Below are 18,932 nucleotides of genomic sequence, written 5' to 3'. Positions count from 1 at the left end.
ATACATTCTATACAGGCCTGATGTGTTCTATTTATTATGTCTATTTAGTTATTGGACCATTGGTAGACTTGTTCTGGTATGTTGTCTTTTTAAATCGATTTGTTTTAACTAATCTAATAAATTGTTATTTTAGGCTTTCTACATTTTGGTTTTTGTTCACTTATTTTTGTGGAGTAACAAGAGTGTAATAATGAAACGTTCCTCTCCTCCATCCATCACACATTCTTTCTTCAGAGTCTATCTATCTATCCATCCATGTCTATGTATGTATGTCTATCTCTGGATTATTTGTTTATACACAAGTGTAAGGAAAGCTGAGGGTGCACAGGGAGGGATAAGAGTGTAGGTATGTTGTTATCACATTAGTAAGGACTCCTGGCAGCACATGACTGGTAGCAGCCATGAGGAAATGAGAGGGGGTGGGGTTAACATGTACATTCTCACTCAGTCCCAGTGTGGACAGGAAGTGTCTAGCAACGGCCACCCCTCAGATCACTGACAGAGGCTGATAACAGGGGGAAGGCTTCTGAATAGCAGTGAAAGGATCAAGATTCTGGTAACTAATCCAATTGCAGAATAGCTTAAAATTGCATGTCCTTCAACATACCAAAAAATGTTTTAAATGACTGTTACTTACTATTAAGAATTGGTCACTAAGGGGTTAATAACCTAACCTAACACCCAGCAGTACCACAGATAAGCAAAGAATGGAAAAGTTTTTTTTTTTCTTTTGAAAAAATTGTAACTGGTGAAAATTTTGAAAACTGCAGATTTCTAAATGCTATGCTCATCAGACAGTCTACTCGCCCAAAAAGGTTACTAACATTCACCATACAGTGGTGGCCAAAAGTATTGGCACCCCTGCAATTCTGTCAGATAATACTCTGATACTTCAGATTGCAATCAGAAATTCTTTGGTATTATCATTTAATTTGTCTTCAGTGGAAAACCACAAAAAGAATTATCAAAAAGCTAAATTGGATATAATTCCACACCAAAAATCGTGTGACGCTTCTCTAATTTGTGTAATTAACAGCACCTGTAACTTACCTGTGGCACCTAACAGGTGGTGGCAATAACTAAATCACACTTGCAGCCAGTTGAAATGGATTAAAGTTTACTCAACCTGTGTCCTTATGTGTATCACATAGTGCATGGAGAAAAGAAAGAAGACCAAAGAACTGTCTGAAGACTTGAGAATCAAAATTGCGAGGAAGCATAAGCAATCTCAAGGCTACAAGTCCATCTCCAAAGACCTGAATGTTCCTGTGTCTACTGTGCGCAGTGTCATCAAGAAGTTTAAAGCCTATGGCACTGTGGCTAACATCCCTATATGTGGATGGTTGGAACGATACTGGAATGGAGGGTTGTCTTCGGCTCAGCTCTACGAGCACCCGGGCCGGGTGTTAAGTGATCGTGAGGTGAGAGGAAGGAAAGAGGAAGAGAGAGGTGCGCTGACCTCGTGAAGTAGTAGCGGTAAAAGTAGTATATACAATAAAAAATTGGCTGCTCACCTGAGAGCATAGGATAATGCACTTATATGAATACCAAGCTCGGCAGCTAGTGGTCCCTTCGGGTCTGCGGAGTCCGTACCAGTGGGCGGAATGGCAGAAACATGCAATGGAATTTTCCCGTGGAAGCGATGAAGGGAGACGTCAGCGCCGCGTGGATCCAAAAGCGCCTGTGTGTGTGCAGCCAGGGACCAGGCTCCCTCTCTGAATCCAGCTCTATGAACTTTGTATCACTAGTATTATTACTAGTGTGTTATTGTTTGGATGCCTACGCCCCGCATCTCATTTCCTCTTTCTGCCCACTGATGAGGAGGATATTTGATCGATGTCTCGGGGTTGTCGGTGTAGCTCACACCTGCGGAAGCGACCCAGATACCAAGTAACTAGCAAGAAGTAACTTAAGGGAGAGGAGGCGCAGACATCTGGATCTCGCACCAGTAGCTGCACTTTGACCCAGTTTAGGATTTGATGCAGAAGTTTCCTTTTTGTTACTTTTGGATCCACACGGCGCTGACGTTTTCCTTCATTGCTTCCACAGGAAAATTCCACTGCTAGATGTGGATGGAAAAGAAAAACTGCCGAGAGATTTCAACGCAAGATTGTGCGGATGGTGGATAAAGAACCTCGACTAACATCCAAACAAGTTCAAGCTGCCCTGCAGTCCGAGTGTACGACAGTGTCAACCCGTACTATCCATTGGCGTCTGAATGAAAAGGGACTGTATGGTAGGATACCCAGGAAGACCCCACTTCTAACACAAAAACATAAAAAAGCCAGGCTGGAGTTTGCCAAAACTTACCTGAGAAAGCCTAAAGCATTTTGGGAGAATGTTCTCTGGTCAGATGAGACAAAAGTAGAGATTTTTGGTAAAAGACATCAACATAGTTTACAGGAAAAAAAGAGAAAAGAACATGGTCCCTACATGCAAACATGGCAGAGGTTCCCTGATGTTTGGGGTTGCTTTGCTGCCTCTGGCACTGGACTGCTTGACTGTGTGCATGGTATTATGAAGTCTGAAGACTATGCTGCAAAATTTGTTGGTAATGTAGGCCCAGTGTGAGAAAGCTGGATCTCCCTCAGAGGTCATTGGTTTTCATTAACACAATTCAAAAAGCACTAGAAAATGGTTTGCGAGAAAGCACTGGAGACTTCTAAAGTGGCCAGCAATGAGTCCATACTTGAATCCCATAGAACACCTGTGGATTGATCTCAAAATGGCAGTTTGGAGAAGACACCCTTCAAATCTCAGGGACGTGGAGCAGCCAAAGAAGAATGGTCTAAAATTCCAGCAGAGCATTGAAGAAACTCATTGATTGTTACCAGAAGGGGTTGTTCGCAGTTTTGTCTAAGGGTTATGCTATCAAGTATTAGGCTCCGAGTACCAATACTTTTGTCTGGCCCATTTTTTGGAGTTTTGTGTAAAATGCTCATTTGTGTTTTTTCATTGCAAGCAAAATAAATGAATATATTGCAATCACAAATTCTTTGGTATTAATCATTTTCTGGAAGAAAACGAGTATTATCTGATAGTATTGTAGGGGTGCCAATACTTTTGGCCGCCACTGTACATATGCTGTATGTTGCCTAATTTTTTTTTATATTATTGTATTATATTAGGATGTTAGAAGGCTTACAAACCAAACAGCAAATTTTCAAGTAAACTTAAGATTATTTTAGAGGTCAATTCATGCAGCACGACACAAGAAAAAAATGATACCTACTCTTATACATCTTCAATGTTTAAAATGCAATTTGTTACCCCTTCATGACTGCCCTTCAGCTATATACAACGTATTTTCCCATTCTCCCTTGCAGAAAGCATTTACATACACGTCAAGACAGTGTCCTACTTTGAATGGTCATATCTCCTAGAATTTACAATTAGGAGAATGACCGTTTGAAGTTAGCCACCCGAGTCTAGCCTGTCAGTTGAAGGCAGAATGAGCAGCAGAAGATTCTTTGCCAAAGTATATACACTCTCTGCCTTTGAACCTGGTAAATGGTGATGGAATAACACTGTACATCTTTGTAAGTATTTTGTTAAAGGTTTATACAATTTTATTGCTTATTTAAAATTTCATACAAGAAAATATTATACTTTTTTCACACTTTGTTATGTCTAATTCTATTAAAAAAGTTGTATTAATGTGTATCCTTTTAAGTATCAAATGTCATGAAAATAAAAAACAAATTAAACATTGTTGTGATATGTAAAGTGGCTCCAAAGATGGTTTAGGCTCACTTAACAGTATATTCCAATTCTTGCCAAAGATGTTAGAGATGTCGTGCCACTGGTTGATATGAGCAGGGATACGTTTCACTTTGATTTACGACGTTCTAATTCCTATGTAATCTCTTGAATTGAACCACAGGAATAATATGATAAGTCGACTGATACATCAGAAGTCTGTGGAACCAGAAATATATTGAAAGGTTTGTAATTTAACTCTGCAGCAAATTGAAGATCGTCTTGACAGGTCCCCTGTGAAAGAAAGACAATGTCATCAATAAAACATTTCCAGTTTAGCACCTGTGACTGGAAAGACTGTGATCTACCCTCACCAACCTTAACCCCTTCCCGACATTCGATGTAATAGTACTGCATGGCGGGAGGTACGTTTCCGCATTTTGCAGTACTATTACGTCATGCTGCTGGCGCTGGCTCCTTAATAGAGCCGGCACCAGAAGCTGCGGGTGTCGGCTGTATATAATAGCCGACACCTGCAAATGGAGATTCCTTCAATTGCGGGTGTTGTTCAAGTCAAACTGTAAAAGTAAAGAGAAAAAGTGAAAAACTCTTAATTAAAAACAATTTTTAATAAAAAGAATTAAATAAATTGAAAGTCCCTAAACACATCTAATAAAGTTTAAAAAAAAAAAAAAAATCCCACATATTAGGTATCGCTGCATCCGTAACAATCTGTACAATAATTCAGAAACCTTGTTGGACGCGCTCGGTGAACGCCATAAAAACAAAACCCGAAAAAACTCGCCAATTTTCATAAAATCCCTTCACAAAAATGTGATAAAAAAAAAGTTGTGTGTGCCAAAATGGTACCGCTGAGAAGGACAACTCAACACGTAAAAAATAAGCCTTAAACCAGCTCTGTCAACCAAAAAATATTAAAGTTATATCACCGAAAAGATGGCAATACAAAAACAAATGATATTTTCTTTATTAGTTTTTTTCCAGTAAAATTGTAAAAATATAGAAAAAACTATGAGGTACCACCGTAATCGTAATGATCTATAGAATAAAGATAATATAGTATTTTTAGTGTACAGTGTGCGACCCCCAAAAACTACAACAAAAAAAAAAGGAAACCAAAATTGACTTGAAAATTTTCTTTTCCTCCATACATTCAAGAGTTAATAAAATCTCATCAAAAAGCTAATGGCCCACTAAAATGAAGTATTTGTAAAGTGGAAATGAGTCCTTTATATGTCCAAATTGCCAAAAAATTGTAAAATTGTAAAAAAGATTGTATAGCCTTTATAAAGGGACAATATATCTGCTGTGAATGGTGCTGCTTCCCTTTAATGCCCTGGCGTGTACCCATACAGCGGGTTACCACCACATATGGGGTACAGGCAGTCCCCGGATTAAGTACAGGAAAGGTTCTTTAGGTTCGTACTTAAGTTGAATTTGTATGTACGTCGGAACTGTATACTTCATAAGTGACTGTAACCCCAGTCGAAAAATTTTTTGGTCTCTGTGACAATTGGATTTAAAAAATGTTGGATTGTCATAAGAACAGGGATCAACAATAAAGCTTAATTGCAGACACCTTTGATAACTATTATAGCTGATTATTGGAGCCGAAGGCAAAAGTACAGTATCTTATTGCTTACTGTTCCTCAACAACGTTCGATCATATTGGCCTCCTGAGGACAAGATGGAAAATTTGCATCATTTTAGCTTCTTTCCAGTGTCCCTCTGTACTCAGATAATTGTGGGGCCAGCAGAAGTTCTTCCAAAGATAATTTGTCCCTGTCTACTCATTCTCCATCTTCCTACATTCCTAAGTAGCAAAGTAAATATTACTTAAATATATGACTGAAAGCAGCATCTTTTAAGTTGCTTGCAACTGCAGGAAGATTCTATGAGTCCTGTCTGGTGTGCTGGGGAGATGGCCTGGGTGCCCACAAAGGGCTCTGAGTGCAGCCTCTGGCACCCGTGCCATAGGTTCGCCACCACCGTGTTAAAGCGTTCCAAAGTTATAACCACTTATAGTGACACATGTCAGATTTTTAAAAAATGGGTCGTGTCAGGAAGGTGAAAAGTGTCTTCGGCATTAAGGGGTTAAAAAAGGCTGGCTTAGGAGGGCACACAGAGTGCCCCCACCACAGTCCCAAACACCTAACAATTAAATTTTTCTTAAATATGTCAGCTGGATCTGTAGGCAAAACAGAATAAAACTGACTATTGTTACATTGTATTTTTGCTCTTTAATAATGAAAACTTGTTCTCTTGTAAGGACCAAATGGCTTGTTGTTCCTGTTTTGTAAGATTATTATATCAGCACCCATCTAGTGGCAAAGCCTGAATGTCCTTAAAGGTGGAGTAGCAAAAATATATTGATAGCTGGACACAAACTAGATGGTGTTTATTTTTTTTCCAGGTGGGAAAACCCTGTGCCTTTGTGGTGGCTCACGGAAAATCCAATTACTGGTAAGAGTAATTTTCACCTTGTCCTCCACAACGGCACTGACAGGAGGAATGACAGAGGAGTCCTTTGAGGGTGGGACAACTGCGGACAGAACTTTCCTCTTGAACAAAAGGGCTAGATCGGGACCTACTTCTAATTTATAATGTCTAAAGAAGGTGGTAGGATTCTTCCATGTGGCCGCCCTGTAAATCTGCTCTATTGATACTTTTTCTGCCCAGGAGGTAGCTACAGCTCAAGTAGAACAAGCTTTTAGTTGCTTGAAGATGGTTAATCCTTCACGTTGGTAAGCTGAGGTAATGGTAGACTTTATCCAGTTTGCTCTCGTGGACTTGCATGCTGCAGAGCCCTTGCCGTTTCCCTGGAATTGTACTAGGGGATGATCCGACTTCCTGAAGTTTTCAGTAGCTTCCAAGTATGTTAGGATACATCTTCTCACTTCTATTGCTCCTCCTTTGTGGAGGTAGGATGGTCACAGAATGACGGCAGGATAACTTCTTGTTGGACAGTTTAGGAAGGAAACCAGGATAATATCTTAGGATAATCCTGTCACCTAGAATCGTTAGATAGGGGTCTTTGCACGAGGAAGCCTGGATTTCTGCAATCCTTTTAGCTGTTGTAATTGCTATTTAAAAAAAAGCAGTTTTAACTGAAAGTTGTTTGAGAGAGATTTTTTCTAGTGGCTCAAAGGGGTCGGTAGTTAGATGTAATAGGACCACAAAAAGATCCCAAGGAAGAATGGTGATTTGTACTTGAGGCCTCATTCTTTCTGATGCTTTCAAGAATCTTTTAATCCATGAGTTTTCAGATACCTTTATGTCCAGAAAGCCGATCAGAGCCGCTACTTGCACCTTCAGAGTAGTTGGTTTTAGGCCGATAACCGCTGTGCTGGGAGATGGTGTTTCTGACTTTTCCATGAACCCTTTGAAGGCATTCCAAGATCTTAGGTAGATACGGAACGTAATCTGCTTCCTGTTCTTTAGAAGAGTGGAGATGACTGCATCTGAAAGCCCCCTATTCTTCATGGCTATTCTTTCAACCTTGAAGCTGAAGCAGATTTGGATGGTGAATTTGTCCATGAGATAAGAGGTCTGGGACTTGTGGGAGCAGTAGGTAGTCTCCTTTTGACATTTGAAGAAGCACTGGGAACCACTGTCTTCTTGTCCAGAAAGAAGCGATCAAGATCACTGATGCTCACATTTGTTGGATCTTCTGTAGGATCCTGGAAATGAGGATGAAGGGAGGAAACACATACCGGAGGCCTGGGGCCAGGACTGGACTAGGGCATCTACCCCCCAGGGAGAGTCCATGTGACAGAGAGAGCAAAATTGTACTAACCTGTCCCACCTTTCCACTATGGGGGAAAAGATATTGGGATTGAGTTTCCATTCTCTTTCCCTCACTCGAACTCGGTTTAAGTGTTCATTGTAGTCTCCAGGTATTCTAGTACTCTGGAAGTGCTGTGAGCTGAAATGAAGTCATCGAGTTAGGGTGTTATTTATAATACTGTTCATATTTAGAAACCCCACAACTTCCGCCATTGCTTTTGTGAATATTCTTGGCACAGCATTGAGTCCAAATGGCAAAACTTTGAACTAGAAATGAGAAATCTCGCTGTTCAGTTCTACTGCTAACCTTACGTAGTGGTGATGAATCGGCACATGGTAATATGCGTCCTTTAGGTCGACCGTTATCTTGAGCACATCCATCTCTAACAAACAAGTTGTGGACTTTGTTTCCATCTTGAATATTTTGTAGGCTAAATGTTTGCTTAATTCTTAGATTTAAGATTACCCTTTAACCCCTTCACGACATTTGACGTAACAGTACTGCATCGCGGGAGGTGCGTTCCCGCAAAATGCAGTATTGTTACGTCAAACTTCTGGCCCCGGCTCCTGAACGGAGCCGGAGCCAGAAGCTGCAGGTGTCGGCTATATGTTATAGCCGACACCTGCCTCTAACACCCGCGATCAGAGATTTTAAAGTGAATCGGACCCCCCCATGGCGCTTACCGGGGGGGTACGCTGTTCCAATCGCAGCCCCGGGACTGCCAGTGCCCGGGGCTGCGCGATCCTCCTTCCGGGAGCCGGGTCCGTGCCTTCTGGCAGGACCCAGCTGTAACACACTGAGAATGCTGAGCATACATGCTGAGCATACATCTGTATTACACTGTGTAATGTGAAGAAGAGCTTGAACGAGCGATCAGAGGATCGCTTGTTCAAGCTAACCTGTAAAAGTAAATATAAAAGTTAAAAACATTACATAAAAACATTTTTTAATAAAAAGAATTAATTAAATAAAGTTAAAGTCCCCTAAACACAAATATTCCCTATACACATGCAATAAAGTGACAAAATCGCCAAAAAAACCCACATATTTGGAATCGTCGCGTCCGTAACAATCCATACAATAAATCAGAAACTTTATTGGACCCGCTCGGTGAACGCCGTAAAAACAAAACCCGAAAAACACGCCAAAAATGTACATTTTTCATAATCTCTGCACAAAAATGTTCTAAAAAGTGATCAAAAAAAGTTATGTGCGCCAAAATGGTACCACTGAAAAGAACAACTCAACAAGTAAAAAATAAGCCCTAAACTAGCTCTGTCAACCAAAAAATATTAAAGTTACGTCTCCGAAAAGATGGCGATGCAAAAACAAATGAGATTTCCTCTATATTATTTTTTATCCAGTAAAATTGTAAAATTAAATTAAAAACTATATAAATGAGGTATCACCGTAATCGTAGTGATCTGTAGAATAAAGATAATATAGTATTTTTAGTGTACAGTGTACGACCCCCAAAAAATACAAAAAGTGAACCAAAATTTACAATTTTCTTTTCACCCATACATTCAAGAGTTAATAAAATCTCATCAATAAGCTAATGACCCACTTAAATGAAATATTTGTAAAGTGCATCTCATGTCGCAAAAAAAAAGCCCTCATATGTCCAAATTGCCCAAAAAATAAAAATTGTATAGCCAATAAAAAGTGACAATGCATAATCTGCTCTGAATGGCGCAGCTTCTCTTTGATGCCCTGGCGGAGCGTTTGTGGAGCGTTTTGGTATTTTATCCACTGAAAATTTGTACATTTTTTGAAAACACATTCATTTAGCCAAAAAAATTTCACTTTCAATCACATCCGATTTTGTTTTAACCCTTGTAAAACAATTAAAGGGTTAACAAACTTCATAAAAGTTGTTTTACGTACGTTGAGGGGTGTAGTATCTATAATGGGGTTATTTATGGGATTTTACTTTTATTTAGGTCTCTCAAAGTGATTTGAAACCAGAGCAGGTCCCTCAATAACAAGATTTTGCGTTTTTTATGAAAATGTGAAAAATCGCGCCTAACGTTCAAAGCCCCATAACATCCTACAAAAATAAGAGTGTGCATAAAAAACCATGTCCACATAAAGAAGACAATTGGTGAATGTTAGTTATTAATTATTTTTGCGGTTATGACTATTTATGGAAAAAGTAGAACATTTTGAAGTTCGAAAATCAAGAATTTTTCCAAATTTTCACCAAATATCTGATTTTCTCATAAATAAATGCAGTACAAAGTGTCACGAGAAAACAATTTTAAAATAACTTGGATATTTTAAAGCGTTCCGAAGTTATAACCATTTATAGTGACACAGGGCAGATTTGTAAAAATGGACCGTGTCAGGAAGGTGAAAAGTGGCTTCAGCGTTAAGGGGTAAGTTCAGTTTGGTTTCCTCCTTAGGAAGATAGGAGAGTTACTTGGATAATCACTTTTTTCTCCAATAGTGACACAATCCCGCTCCTTGATCCCGGCCGGCAGGTTATACAGAAAAAATCTGGGGGCTGAAGACTTATGAATTTCATCTTGTATCCCACCTTTATCAGGTTCAATATCCGTGGAGAGTTTTTAATTTTCTCCCATTACTGGTGGAATTCTTTCAGTCTGCCCCCCACCGGAAGCCTGGCGTCATTAGGTTTGTGATTTACTGGTGGAAGGTTTTTGGGCTCTCCTCTGTAGGGCTGGGACTTTTTATATGAAGGGTCATTCCTAGGTTGAGGTTTTCTTTTGGTTGCGAAAGGCCCACCGTTGATTATAACATTACTGTTCCTATGGGAATTTTTTTTTCCTGAGGATTTTTCCAGGATGTCATCCAGTTCCGATTCAAAGAGACTGTCACCTTCACAATGGATTCCTACCAATTTATTCTTTGAACCCACATCTCCTGACCAGGTTCTCATCCAAATACATCCTCTTGCTATAAGGCGGGAGCTCTGCTATGCTATGAAGTTCGTAACTTTTTTAAACATTGGGAAGGATGCGAGCATCTCCTCCCTAGGGGTTCTGTTGGCAGTGTGTCCTTTTAGTTATCCAGCCATAAGACCATGGACCTGGCAGTACAAGTTGCTGCCACGGTGGGTCTAAGGATTGCCGTTGACATTTCCCAGGTTCTTCGGAAAAGGGTTTACAATTTTTGTATCTATTGGATCCTTAAGGAGGCCTGTGTCCTCAAACGGTAAGGATACTTCCTTTGAGATGCCTACAATAGGGGCGTCTACTTTGGGTAACTTGCTCCAGAAGTCTTTGCTATTAAAGGGTTATTTCCTTTCAAAGTTTTAGGTGATTGTGGGTATTTTTTTGGGGTCTATCCATTCCTTGAGCATGATAACTGATATGGTTTCGTGTACCGGAAACAGTCTGGATTTCTTGGCACTTAGTCCCTGGAACATCTTGTCCTGGACGGTCATAGGTTGGATTGGGTCTTCAAGGTCAATTGTCGTACAGACTGCTCCAAGTATTTCATATGCGTCTTCCATAGAACACAGGGGCAGTCCCGTAGGGTCTTTCTGACACTTCTTCTTGGGAGTCGATTTCCCCCTCAAAGGAGATGCTGTTCCATGGGTTATGGTGGTTGAATGTAGGCTCTTGATGTAGAAGGCCCACTCGTGTCATCTTTATTCTCTTAGAGTGGCCGCAGCCTCATCTTTGATCGCACTTCTGATACTTTTTAGAATCTCGTCCGTCACGACTTTCTGGATACACTTTGTACAAATGGCTTTTTATATAGGATGAAGAGAGTGATTTCTTGCAAATACCACATTTCTTTGCTGGGTCTTTAGTTTGACAGGACTCTTGCAGAAGAGGGCTGTCTGCTCTAAAACTCTGACAGAGCAACGAAGGGTCCGATGCAGGTACGTGGGACCCCATCAGACCCCTTGTTTTCGTGATCTGTGGGAGTCTTATCACTGAGACACCCACTGATCAGCAAGTTAGGATAGGATAGAGTCTAACTTGTGTTCGTGGGAAAACCCCTTTAATTAAATATTAGGATAAATGGTACAGTACTAATTCATATGCATAAGGTATGAATGCAGAACGAGAGGTCCCAGTAAAGCCCCTGATAGAATACTTATGAAGGAATAGACTAACCTAGGATATCCATAAATTATGATTATTATAATAAAGAAAACATAGGTTCCAGACTAGTTTCAGGGGAGCAGAAGTGCCTGGGTTAAGGGCAGAAGTATTGGCTATTAAACCATAATGACCAATTTTTTTGGAAGTTTTTTTTCTTTACGTTGCTGATATGCTAACAGCCATTCAAATGCACAGGTTGAGTTAACAATGTCAAACACCTCGGTTGGAGAGGGGCAGTATGGGGTTTTCCAGTAGCGAGTGATTACCAACTTGGTTGCCATAAGAAGGTGGGCTACTACTGTTCTTTAGGCTGGTTTAAAGGTTCTTAGGCCTACCTTTAGAAGGCTCAATTTCGGATGAAGTACGAGTGGTGCACAGGTGAGATGGTATATTGCAAGGTTGATCGCAGCCCACAGAGCAGACATGTGATAACATGTCCATAAGATGTGGAGAAGGTGCTACATCCTCTCCAACAGTATGGGGATGTGGAGGGAAAAATCAAGTGGAATCATGAGGGTGTGTAATACCATCTGAGTGCGGTTTTTATTGCTGCCTTCTGATGCCTGGCGCCACTCTTCTGTTGAGATATTGAGTCCCAGGTCTCTATTCCAATTTCTCAGGGGTCTTATCTCCCAAGATATTATAGACAGGGGCAATAGTTTTGGTTTTGTTAATAGAGTTGTCCATTACTCTAAGTACTACACTGTTGATAGAAAGGGATCTATTTTCTAAAGTTTTTAAAAAGTCTCTGACCCTAAAGACTGTTAAGTCAATCCCTGAGATATGCATTTCTAGGAACTCCAGGGAGACCTTGTGTTTTGGGAACATAGTATCTCTCTTGGTACTAGAAAGCACTTTATGCCATGCTTTGTCTGATATACAGACTGAGTGAAGGGAGGTGGTGAGATACCCCACATGGTCGAAAGCATACAGGCTCTTAAGGAAGGGGGACCAGTAATTTATTTTTCCAATTTAACCGAGGGATGCTCCGGACTTGATGTCATCTCACTCACAGTACATGCAATATGATAGTCTTCCAGGCTCGGCCGTCCCAAACCACCCTCTGTGTGTCTGGTAAGAATTGTCATAGGGGGTTCTAGGCTTTTTCTTTTGCCAAATAAAGTTGCTAAGTTGTGTTTTGGTTTGTGAAAAAAAGGATTTGGGGAGAGCGATGGAGAGGGTTCTTAAAAGATATAGGTATTTTGGAAGGATCAACATTTTGTAGATAGCTACTGCCAAACCACAAAGTCATATATTGGGAGTATTCAGTCAGTTCTCGATCTGTGTGATCAGTGGAGGAAAGTTGAGTTTATACAGGTAGGTCGCCGGGAGAGAGAGTTGTATGGTTAGGAAGGAAATATGGCAGTCTAGTTGGTATGTGTCTTGTAGGGATTTTAGCTGCTCTGGGGGGACTGAGGGAGAATCTGTGACTTTGATGTGTTACCTTTATAATAGGCCACCTTTCCAAAGCTGTCTAGAAGTTATAGAAGGTGTGGTGTAGGGAAAACATGGGCTTGGGTATTCATTAGTATGATGTGATCAGCAAAAAGTAAAAACTTGTGGGAGCTGGCTCCCACTTCGATATCCTTGATCTCTGGATTGGCTCCAATTGTCTCGGCTAGGGGTTCTAGAGAAAGATTTAAAAAAAGATTGGGGACGAACTCTGTCTTGTTCGATAAGACAGAGGAAAGGACAGAGCTCCATGCGTTAGGATTAGATTAAAGGCCCTCTATTGCCGAATAGATAAATCCTGAGAAACCAAACTTGATTAGTGCAGAGAAGGCGTACGACCAGTTAACGCGGTCGAATGCCTTCTCGGTGTCCACCGTCAAAGTGTCTGGGATCCCATGGTGCTTGCAAAACTGTATCAGGGAAATAATCAGTCTGGTGTTGTGTGGTGCCGGTCTACCCTGTCTGGTCATCTTTTATTAGGTTTGGTACAAATTTCATTATCCTAGTGGCCAGAATTTCTGCTTAGAATTTAACATCTCCGTGCGAGTTTGGGTGAAAATTTAAGGTCTCTGTAGGGGACTTTCCTGGTTTTGGTATGTTGATGACTAACACCGATAGGAGAGCTGGTTGGAAGCTGCCTGTTTTGGCTGCCTTATTAAATGCTGTCACTAGATGGGGTGGGCAAATTTCAGATAATAGTCGTTTGAATATTTGTCAGGGCTGGGAGATTTATTGTTTGGGAGTTGTTTAATGGATCTGAGTACTTCAGGCAGCTAGAGTTAAACTCTTGTAGTTGTGTTGGAGAGAGCAAGAGGGTAGAGTGGCCTTTCCTAAGTCCTCTATAGAGGATTGAGTTGGACAAGGTATTGATGGGTTTTCTTAAAGATTTTATAGCGCACTATAGTATTCTTTGAACGTGTTGGCAATGTCTCTTGGAGCAAGGATAAATTCTTTGGTTACTGGGTGAATTATAAATGGAATTCGTTTATTTTGGGCAAGCCTCTTCACTCGCGAAACCAGAAGACGGCCTGTTTTGCTATCTTGTGTGTAAAAACCTAATTTAAGCTTTCTGAGGTTGTGTTTATATTTGGAGAGAAGTAGGTGACGTAGATGGTTTCGTTGTATTAAGTGAATCCCACGTGTGGATCTTATATAAGGCCTCGTTCACCTGCTGTTCCCCCTCTCTCTTGACCTTCTCAGCCTAGATATCTCATCCCGAACATGAACTTTATGGTCTGCCAATAGAGTGAATTCATCTATGTCATCGGTTGTGTTAGTACAAAAATATTCCTCAATGTAGCCCTCTATTAGTTTAGAATGTTTTTCGTGTGCCACCAAAAAAAAAAAAAAAAGTTGAATCTTCATAAATAATCACTATGTTTCGGGTGCTGGTCAGAGGGTGATGGTGATTGGGGCGTGATCTGACCACCCAATGTCACTTATTGCGTCACTTTCAATTCTGTCCAGTAGGAGTTTCTCTACAAGGAATAAGTAAATTCCTGAATACATTTGATGTCTGGAGGAAAAAAAGTCTCTTTCGTTTGCATGACGTGTTCTCCAGACATCAAAGAGGGAGTGGGACCACAGTGTAGGGCCTAGGGAGTGAATGGTTGGGCATAGGCATGCTGTCAACTGTAGGGTCAGGTGTGATATTGAAGTCTCCACAAATCAATTAGAGTCCTTGTTTGACCTTCGTGGCGACCTAAGGGCCTTTTGTGTGAAATGAATCTGTCTTTTGTTTGGTCCATATACGTTCACAATAGTTAGGTCTATATTATTTATTGTGCACACCACTACAATGTACCTGCTCTGTGGGTCCACTAATTGTTTGTGAATCAATTTGTGAATTGTTTCCTCAAGGGAGGAATGAAAAGCTAGGAGGACTCCTCTTTTTTTCTTTTGGCTAAAAGAGAAGGCAATGATGGTTAGAAAATCTTTATTTTTCAGGAGAGGAAGGGTTGTGCTATCCGCATAGGTCTCTTAGGTGTACACAAATTAATTTTAGTGTTTGAATGGGCTATTTAGGCCTCGCGCATTTAAAGACATTTTAAAGCCCATTAAGGTGTGGGGGGGGGGTTCGAATGTGGTAGGAGACGCTGTGGTATTTGTTGGGCTAGTTTGGAACTGTAGTAAGGAACCAAATTAGTTCAACATTAACACAATTAAATAAAGACCGTTACAAAGAATTTTTAGGTACAAAATACGTAGTCAAAAGGGTACTTTTGAAGCAAGAGAGCTGGATCTTTTTATTCGTTTGGGACCAGGTCGAGCCTCCACATCTTACTTGATTTTATATATACTACTACTATACTACTTTATAAATGGTTATATTGAGCATTTTAAAAACACAGGCGTTTCATAAGTATCGGCTTGTGTGAGAAAATAAATTTTATTCCAAAAATGGTGCCTTTGCCCTTACATTTTTACTTTTAGAAGGGGTTGAAGAAGAAAATTCACCACGTGGTTTGTTACCCAGTCTATGACAAAAATCCCACACGTGGTCAGCAACTGCTGTAGGGGCACACTGGGACTAGAAAGGGAGAGAGCACCAATTTGCTTTTGGAGGACAGATTTTTCTGGAACTGATTTTGGGTGTTTTGTTTATTTTTTGTATTCTAAATTGTATAGTGTAGATAACATGTTACCTTTATTCTATGGGTCATAGAAAATGTAATTTTCCAATTTACATTGCTTTTTTAGGTATGCCAGTTTTGCAGAAATATTATTTGTTTTTGCATTGCCATCTCTAGGAGGCATTACATTTTTACATTAACAGAGCTATTTTAGGGGTTGTTTTTTGCAGGACAAGTTGTACTTTTTATTGAAATCATATGTTATGTTTTGATCACTTTTTAGCCTGTATTTTTAGATTGGTTGTGCAAGTTTTAACTGTAATTAAAAAAAACGGTATGTAGTTGAGTTTTATTTTAATATACAGGTTGTTACAGACACTGCAACATGAGCTATTTCAGGACTTTTATTAAGATTTCATTTTAATTTTCAACATTTTTTTCACAGTTATTTATTTGTAAGGTACACTCACCGGCCACTTTATTAGGTACACCATGCTAGTAACGGGTTGGACCCCCTTTTGCCTTCAGAACTGCCTCAATTCTTCGTGGCATAGATTCAACAAGGTGCTGGAAACATTTAAGGGTAATCCCAAAGATGCTCTATTGGATTGAGATCTGGTGAGTGTGGAGGCCATTTGAGTACAGTGAACTCATTGTCATGTTCAAGAAACCAGTCTGAGATGATTCCAGCTTTATGACATGGCTCATTATCCTGCTGAAAGTAGCCATCAGATGTTGGGTACATTGTGGTCATAAAGGGATGGACATGGTCAGCAACAATACTAGGCTGTGGCGTTGCAACAATGCTCAATTGGTACCAAGGGGCCCAAAGAGTGCCAAGAAAATATTCCCCACACCATGACACCACCAGCCTGAACCGTTGATATAAGGCAGGAGGGATCCATGCTTTCATGTTGTTGACGCCAAATTCTGGCCCTACCATCCGAATGTTGCAGCAGAAATCGAGACTCATCAGACCAGGCAACGTTTTTCCAATCTTCTACTGTCCAATTTCGACCTACTGTGCATTCAGAGATGCTCTTCTGCCTACCTTGGTTGTAACGGGTGGCGATTTGAGTCACTGTTGCCTTTCTATCAGCTCAAACCAGTCTGCCCATTCTCCTCTGACCTCTGGCATCAACAAGGCATTTCAGCCCACAGAACTGCCGCTCACTGGATGTTTTTTCTTTTTCGGACCATTCTCTGTAAACCCTAGAGATGGTTGTGCGTGAAAATCCCAGTAGATCAGCAGTTTCTGAAATACTCAGACCAGCCCTTCTGGCACCAACAACCATGCCACATTCAAAGGCACTCAAATCACCTTTCTTCCCCATACTGATGCTCGGTTTGAACTGCAGGAGATTGTCTTGACCATGTCTACATGCCGCCATGTGATTGGCTGATTAGAAATTAAGTGTTAACAAGCAGTTGGACAGGTGTACCTAATAAAGTGGCCGGTGAGTGTATATATGACAAAAGAATTACACACCTCTGGTAAAACATGTGCATCAACATTAAGGTGGTCGGCAAGAAGCAAATGTGCATGGAGCGGTTTTGAAAATTCTATGTATAATGTATAGATGCACATTGGATTTGTGAACTAAATACAATTGCCCCTCGGGGTCTCAATGAGAATTTATATTTTGGGTGTTTTATCTACACCTCTTGATCAGTAAGGGTTGGCCATTTTCATCCCCCCCCCCCCCTTTTAATCTCTTGTCCTGTTTAGTCTTGGTTTTTGTCCAATTCACCTAAATAAGTTATGCACTTTTTGGAGGTATATTTAATGTTCTATACTGCATATGGTAACATACAATTTTACATAAAGGAGGTGTAAACTTGTGTCAACTCTGATCTATAACCAGCTGTTTTTTTTTTTGGACCAGACAACGGTACTCTATGGCTTTATCTTTTTATTTCCCTCCATATGGGAGATTGGCCATCTGGATCTACGTATATACTTACACTCCAGGAACGTGTACTATCCTCCAGCTGTCATATCTTGCGATGCCGCAATCTGGTGGGTGGGGTGGCCGGGTCACATGATCGGTCCGGCCTCATCACTCACTACAGCACATCACTTGGGCGTATCAGCACACTAACGCAATAATTGATTGTCACCAAGTAATTAGAGGTTCCTAGGCTGCCTGACACAGCTAAACCTCAATATTTTTTGTATCCACTGAGTGTGGTCCTTCTCTCTCTGTTATACAACGCTATTAATAGAAATGTTATGTACATGATAATCCTTGGTATGATTGGTTGTGCACGAGTGACGGAGGAGCCTCATGTCTTTGGTACACCCAATATTGGCTGGGTGGGCTGATGTGTCCTCCCCCTTTTGGATATAATCTGTCTTTGCCTCACTTCAGTGTGCTGGTGAATTGGAGGCCATCATAGTCACTGCGGAGGGCCATGATACAGGTTGAGTGACCATTATCACAATACCTTTCACCAGACACAGGCAGATTGGTACCTGCGTTAGGGGATACATAAACAGACTCAATACCGCTCCAGAAATACGCTGAGACGTTCTAAGGGTGTACCAGGGTGAGCATAGCACTGAAGGTCAGTTTGGTACTTCTCTTGTTTAGGCGTAGCTAATTTTTGGGACTTCATAGGGCCTAAATTTAAAGTACACTAGGGCCCATTAGGGACAGTCCATCCTGATCCAACCAGTGGACTTAATCATCTTGTGTTCTCCTCAGATCCTGCCTGCTGGTACCATCCCTTTTTAGCTGCCGCTACGCCATTGGGTAAGATCGAATTCCATTAACTTTTTTTACATTGTATATGAGGTTTGTTACCCTTAAATATGTATGGCTATCATGCCATGATTGTTATTATTGTTTATCCGCTGTTAATTCTGATGGTTGATGACCCTTATTTTAATCTATATTTATTAAAAGTTATGTTTTGAGGTAATATCTGATAACCACACTTGTCTTGCGAGTTTGTCAGCAAAATTTGCCCTACAAAATCTGTGGAGTATTTTCTCATTTTATCCTGTATGAACATGTAAATTTTAGTGCTAAATAAACATATTTTCAAAATGAGAAAATTATGTCTAAAAACTCCACTTTGTTTTATTTCATGTTATAAGTTTAAACTTTCAACACTTAACAAGGGCAGTTTTGAATAGTGTGAGGGGTGCAATTTAACAATGTGGTACTTTGTGAGGAGTTTCTAATAGTTAGATCTTTTGAAACCCCCTATAAATATGAATAGGCATTTAAAATAATAGAATTTTAAATTTTGTGAAAATCAGGAATATTTCTGATCGATTTGCACACCTCCTAACATCCTAATAAAATTTTTTAA

The 18,932-nt window shown here is 40.3% G+C and overlaps 1 long non-coding RNA gene across 2 annotated transcripts in view; it reads right to left on the bottom strand.

Moving 5' to 3' along the window:
• Positions 1–3,640: 3,640 nt before the first annotated feature.
• The window catches only part of LOC140118755 (uncharacterized), a 48,609-nt gene continuing 33,317 nt past the window's right edge, over positions 3,641–18,932 (bottom strand). The window contains exon 4 of one of the 2 annotated variants that reach the window (XR_011853252.1): positions 3,641–3,993. This is a non-coding gene — a long non-coding RNA (uncharacterized lncRNA). The remainder of the gene's footprint in view (positions 3,994–18,932) is intronic. The other variant, XR_011853253.1, reaches the window with a different exon arrangement.

The sequence above is a fragment of the Engystomops pustulosus genome, chromosome 2, assembly GCF_040894005.1.
Source record: "Engystomops pustulosus chromosome 2, aEngPut4.maternal, whole genome shotgun sequence".
NCBI lineage: Eukaryota > Metazoa > Chordata > Amphibia > Anura > Leptodactylidae > Engystomops > Engystomops pustulosus.
The sequence above is the reverse complement of the archived record's forward strand: the minus strand, read 5'-3'. Positions and strand labels throughout refer to the sequence as shown.